Raw genomic sequence first — 7,045 nt, forward strand, 5'->3', positions numbered from 1 at the left:
AGGAACGAACTGCCGTTGAACTTGAATTGTCCAATTTCTCACACCTATTGATTTCGTATGGAACCCCAAACTTGTGCAACATCATAATATGATGGGAGCAGTCATTTGGTGAGTTTTGAGTGAAATCCAATAGCTAGAAGTATGGAATACACCAACCACTCCAGTTAGGAACGAACTGCCGTTGAACTTAAATTGTCCAATTTCTCACACCTATTGAGTTCGGATCGAGCCCAAAACTTGGGCAACATCATAATATGGCGAGAGGAGTCATTTGGTGAGTTTTGAGTGAAATCCAATCGCTAGAAGTATGGAATACACCAACCACTCCAATTAGGAACGAACTGCCGTTGAACTTGAATTTTCCAATTTCTCACACCTATTGATTTCGGATCGAACACCAAACTTGGGCAACATCATAATATGGTGGGAGGAGTCATTTGGTGAGTTTTGAGTGAAATCCAATCGCTAGAAGTATGGAATACACCAACCACTCCAATTAGGAACGAACTGCCGTTGAACTAGAATTGTCCAATTTGGAACACCTATTGATTTCGGATCGAGACCAAAACTTGGGCAACATCATAATATGGTGGGAGGAGTCGTTTAGTGAGTTTTGAGTGACATCCGTTCGCTAGAAGTATGGAATACACCAACGACTCCAATTAGGAACGAACTGCCGTTGAACTTGAATTGTCCAATTTCGCACACCTATTCATTTCGGATCGAGCCAAAAACTTGGGCAACATCATAATATGGTGGGAGGAGTCATTTGGTGAGTTTTGAGTTAAATCCAATCGCTAGAAGTATGGAATACACCAACCACTCCAGTTAGGAACGAACTGCCGTTGTACTTAAATTGTCCAATTTCTCACACCTATTGAGTTCGGATCGAGCCCAAAACTTGGGCAACATCATAATATGGTGGGAGGAGTCATTTGGTGAGTTTTGAGTGAAATCCAATCGCTAGAAGTATGGAATACTCCAACCACTCCAATTAGGAACGAACTGTCGTTGAACTTGAATTATCCAATTTCTCACACCTATTGATTTCGGATCGAGCCCAAAACTTGGGTAACATCATAATATGGTGGGAGGAGTAGTTTGGTGAGTTTTGAGTGAAATCCAATCGCTAGAAGTATGGAATACACCAACCACGCCAATTCGGAACGAACTGCCGTTGAACTGGAATTGTCCAATTTCTCACACCTATTGATTTCGTATGGAACCCCAAACTTGTGCAACATCATAATATGATGGGAGGAGTCATTTGGTGAGTTTTGAGTTAAATCCAATAGCTAGAAGTATGGAATACACCAACCACTCCAGTTAGGAACGAACTGCCGTTGAACTTAAATTGTCCAATTTCTCACACCTATTGAGTTCGGATCTAGCCCAAAACTTGGGCAACATCATAATATGGCGGGAGGAGTCATTTGGTGAGTTTTGAGTGAAATCCAATCGCTAGAAGTATGGAATACACCAACCACTCCAACTAGGAACGAACTGTCGTTGAACTTGAATTGTCCAATTTCTCACACCTATTGATTTCGGATCGAGCCCAAAACTTGGGCAACATCATAATATGGTGGGAGGAGTCATTTGGTGAGGTTTGAGTGAAATCCAATCGCTAGAAGTACGGAATACACCAAGCACTCCAATTAGGAACGAACTGCCGTTGAACTTGAATTGTCCAATTTCTCACACCTATTGATTTCGGATCGAGCCCCAAACTTGGGCAACATCATAATATGGTGGGAGGAGTCATTTGGTGAGTTTTGAGTGAAATCCAATCGCTAGAAGTATGGAATACACCAACCACTCCAATTAGGAACGAACTGCCGTTGAACTTGAATTGTGCAATTTCTCACACCTATTGATTTCGTATGTAACCCCAAACTTGTGCAACATCATAATATGATGGGAGGAGTCATTTGGAGAGTTTTGAGTGAAATCCAATCGCTAGAAGTACGGAATACACCAACCACTCCAATTAGGAACGAACTGCCGTTGAACTTGAATTGTCCAATTTCGAACAGCTATTCATTTCATGTGGAACCCCAAACTTGTGCAACATCATAATATGATGGGAAGAGTCATTTGGTGAGTTTTGTGTGAAATCCAATCGTTAGAAATATGGAATACACCAACCACTCCAATTAGGAACGAACTGCCGTTGAACTTGAATTGTCCAATTTGGAACACCTATGGATTTCGGATCGAGCCCAAAATTTGGGCAACATCATAATATGGTGGGAGGAGTCATTCGGTGAGTTTTGAGTGAAATCCAATCGCTAGAAGTATGGAATACACACCACTCCAATTAGGAACGAACTGTCGTTGAACTTGAATTGTCCAATTCCTCACACGTATTGATTTCCGATCGAGCCCAAAACTTGGACAACTTCATAATATGGTGGGAGGAGTCATTTGGTGAGTTTTGAGTGAAATCTAATCGCTAGAGGTTTGGAATACACCAACCACTCCAATTAGGAACGAACTGCCGTTGAACTTGAATTGTCCAATTTGGAACACCTATTGATTTCGGATCGAGCCCGAAACTTGGGCAACATCATAATATGGTGGGAGGAGTCATTTGGTGAGTTTTGAGTGAAATCCAATCGCTAGAAGTATGGAATACACCAACCACTACAATTAGGAACGAACTGCCGTTGAACTTGAATTGTCCAATATGGAACACCTATTGATTTCGGATCGAGCCCAAAACTTGGGCAACATCGTAATATGGTGTTAGGAGTCATTTGGTGAGTTTTGAGTGAAATCCAATCGCTAGAAGTATGGAATACACCAACCACCCCAATTAGGAACGAACTGTCATTGAACTTGAATTGTCCAATTTCTCACACCTATTGATTTCGGATCGAGCCCAAAACTTGGGCAACATCATAATATGGTGGGAGGACTCATTTGGGGAGTTTTGAGTGAAATCCAATCGCTAGAAGTATGGAATACACCAACCACTCCAATTAGGCACGAACTGCCGTTGAACTTGAATTGTCCAATTGGAACACCCATTAATTTCGTATCGAGACCAAAACTTGGGCAACATCATAATATGGTGGGAGGAGTCATTTGGTGAGTTTTGAGTGAAATCCAATCGCTAGAAGTATGGAATACACCAACCACTCCAATTAGGAATGAACTGCCGTTGAACTTGAACTGTCCAATTTCTCACACCTATTGATTTCGGATCGAGCCCAAAACTTGGGCAACATCATAATATGGTGGGAGGAGTCATTTGGTGAGGTTTGAGTGAAATCCAATCGCTAGAAGTACGGAATACACCAACCACTCCAATTAGGAACGAACTGCCGTTGAACTTGAATTGTCCAATTTCTCACACCTATTGATTTCGGATCGAGCCCCAAACTTGGGCAACATCATAATATGGTGGGAGGAGTCATTTGGTGAGTTTTGAGTGAAATCCAATCGCTAGAAGTATGGAATACACCAACCACTCCAATTAGGAACGAACTGCCGTTGAACTTGAATTGTGCAATTTCTCACACCTATTGATTTCGTATGTAACCCCAAACTTGTGCAACATCATAATATGATGGGAGGAGTCATTTGGTGAGTTTTGAGTGAAATCCAATCGCTAGAAGTACGGAATACACCAACCACTCCAATTAGGAACGAACTGCCGTTGAACTTGAATTGTCCAATTTCGAAGAGCTATTCATTTCGTGTGGAACCCCAAACTTGTGCAACATCATAATATGATGGGAAGAGTCATTTGGTGAGTTTTGTGTGAAATCCAATCGTTAGAAGTATGGAATACACCAACCACTCCAATTAGGAACGAACTGCCGTTGAACTTGAATTGTCCAATTTGGAACACCTATGGATTTCGGATCGAGCCCAAAATTTGGGCAACATCATAATATGGTGGGAGGAGTCATTTGGTGAGTTTTGAGTGAAATCCAATCGCTAGAAGTATGGAATACACCACTCCAATTAGGAACGAACTGTCGTTGAACTTGAATTGTCCAATTCCTCACACGTATTGATTTCCGATCGAGCCCAAAACTTGGACAACTTCATAATATGGTGGGAGGAGTCATTTGGTGAGTTTTGAGTGAAATCTAATCGCTAGAGGTTTGGAATACACCAACCACTCCAATTTGGAACGAACTGCCGTTGAACTTGAATTGTCCAATTTGGAACACCTATTGATTTCGGATCGAGCCCAAAACTTGGGCAACATCATAATATGGTGGGAGGAGTCATTTGGTGAGTTTTGAGTGAAATCCAATCGCTAGAAGTATGGAATACACCAACCACTACAATTAGGAACGAACTGCCGTTGAACTTGAATTGTCCAATATGGAACACCTATTGATTTCGGATCGAGCCCAAAACTTGGGCAACATCGTAATATGGTGTTAGGAGTCATTTGGTGAGTTTTGAGTGAAATCCAATCGCTAGAAGTATGGAATACACCAACCACCCCAATTAGGAACGAACTGTCATTGAACTTGAATTGTCCAATTTCTCACACCTATTGATTTCGGATCGAGCCCAAAACTTGGGCAACATCATAATATGGTGGGAGGACTCATTTGGGGAGTTTTGAGTGAAATCCAATCGCTAGAAGTATGGAATACACCAACCACTCCAATTAGGCACGAACTGCCGTTGAACTTGAATTGTCCAATTGGAACACCCATTAATTTCGTATCGAGACCAAAACTTGGGCAACATCATAATATGGTGGGAGGAGTCATTTGGTGAGTTTTGAGTGAAATCCAATCGCTAGAAGTATGGAATACACCAACCACTCCAATTAGGAATGAACGGCCGTTGAACTTGAATTGTCCAATTTCTCACACCTATTGATTTCGGATCGAGCCCCAAACTTGGGCAACATCATAATATGGTGGGAGGAGTCATTTGGTGAGTTTTCAGCGAAATCCAATCATTAGAAGTATGGAATACACCAACCACACCAATTAGGAACGAAGTGCCGTTGAACTTGAATTGTCCAATTTGGAACACCTATTGATTTCGGATCAAGCCCAAAACTTGGGCAACGTCATAATATGGTGGGAGAAGTCATTCGGTGAGTTTTGAGTGAAATCCAATCGCTAGAAGTATGGAATACACCAACCACTCCAATTAGTAACGAACTGCCGTTGACCTTGAATTGTCCAATTTCTCACACCGATTTATTTCGGATCGAGCCCAAAACTTGGGCAACATCATAATATGGTGGGAGGAGTCATTCGGTGAGTTTTGAGTGAAATCCAATCGCTAGAAGTATGGAATACACCAACCAGTCCAATTAGGAACGAACTGCCGTTGAACATGAATTGTCCAATTTGGAACACCTATTGATTTCGGATAGAGCCCAAAACTTGGGGAACATCATAATATGGTGGGAGGAGTCATTTGGTGAGTTCTGAGTGAAATCCAATTGCTAGAAGTATGGAATACACCAACCACTCCAATTAGGAACGAACTGCCGTTGAACTTGAATTGTCCAATTTGGAACACCTATTGCTTTCGGATCAACACCAAAACTTGGGCAACATCATAATATGGTGGGAGGAGTCATTTAGTGTGTTTTGAGTGAAATCCAATCGCTAGAAGTATGCAATACACCAACCACTCCAATTAGGAACGAACTGCCGTTGAACTTAAATTGTCCTATTTCTCACACCTATTGATTTCGGATCGAGCCCCAAACTTGGGCAACATCATAATATGGTGGGAGGAGTCATTTGGTGAGTTTTGAGTGAAATCCAATCGCTAGAAGTATGGAATACACCAACCACTCCAATTAGGAACGAACTGCCGTTGAACTTGAATTGTCCAATTTCTCTCACCTATTGATTTCGGATCGAGCCCCAAACTTGGGCAACATCGTAATATGGTGGGAGGAGTCATTTGGTGAGTTTTGAGTGAAATCCAATCGCTAGAAGTATGGAATACACCAACCACTTCAATTAGGAACGAACTGCCGTTGAAATTGAATTGACCAATTTGTCACACCTATTGATTTCGGATCGAGCGAAAAACTTGGGCAACATCATAAAATGGTGGGAGGAGTCATTTGGTGAATTTTGAGTGAAATCCAATCGCTAGAAGTATGGAATACACCAACCACTCCAATTAGGAACGAACTGCCGTTGAACTTAAATTGTCCAATTTGGAACACCTATTGATTTCGGATCGAGCGAAAAACTTGGGCAACATCATAATATGGTGGGAGGAGTCATTTGGTGTGTTTTGAGTGAAATCCAATCGCTAGAAGTATGGAATACACCAACCACTCCAATTAGGAATGAACTGCCGTTGAACTTGAATTGTCCAATTTCTCTCACCTATTGATTTCGGATCGAGCCCCAAACTTGGGCAACATCGTAATATGGTGGGAGGAGTCATTTGGTGAGTTTTGAGTGAAATCCAATCGCTAGAAGTACGGAATACACCAACCACTCCAATTAGGAACGAACTGCCGTTGAACTTGAATTGTCCAATTTCTCACACCTATTGATTTCGGATCGAGCCCCAAACTTGGGCAACGTCGTAATATGGTGGGAGGTGTCATTTGGTGAGTTTTGAGTGAAATCCAATCGCTAGAAGTATGGAATACACCAACCACTCCAATTAGGAACTAACTGCCGTTGAACTTGAATTGTCCAATTTGGAACACCTATTGATTTCGGATCGAGCCCAAAACTTGGGCAACATCATAGTATTGTTGGAGTAGTCCTTTGGTGAGTTTTGAGTGAAATCCAATCGCTAGAAGTATGGAATACACCAACCACTCCAATTAGGAACGAACTGCCGTTGAACTTGAATTGTCCAATTTCTCACACCTATTGATTTCGTATGTAACCCCAAACTTGTGCAACATCATAATATGATGGGAGGAGTCATTTGGTGAGTTTTGAGTGAAATCCAATCGCTAGAAGTATGGAATACACCAACCACTCCAATTAGGAACGAACTGCCGTTGAACTTGAATTGTCCAATTTCTCTCACCTATTGATTTCGGATCGAGCCCAAAACTAGGGCAACA

This window comes from Prunus avium, chromosome 8 (assembly GCF_965620075.1).
Source record: "Prunus avium chromosome 8, drPruAviu1.hap1.1, whole genome shotgun sequence".
Taxonomy (NCBI): Eukaryota; Viridiplantae; Streptophyta; class Magnoliopsida; order Rosales; family Rosaceae; genus Prunus; species Prunus avium.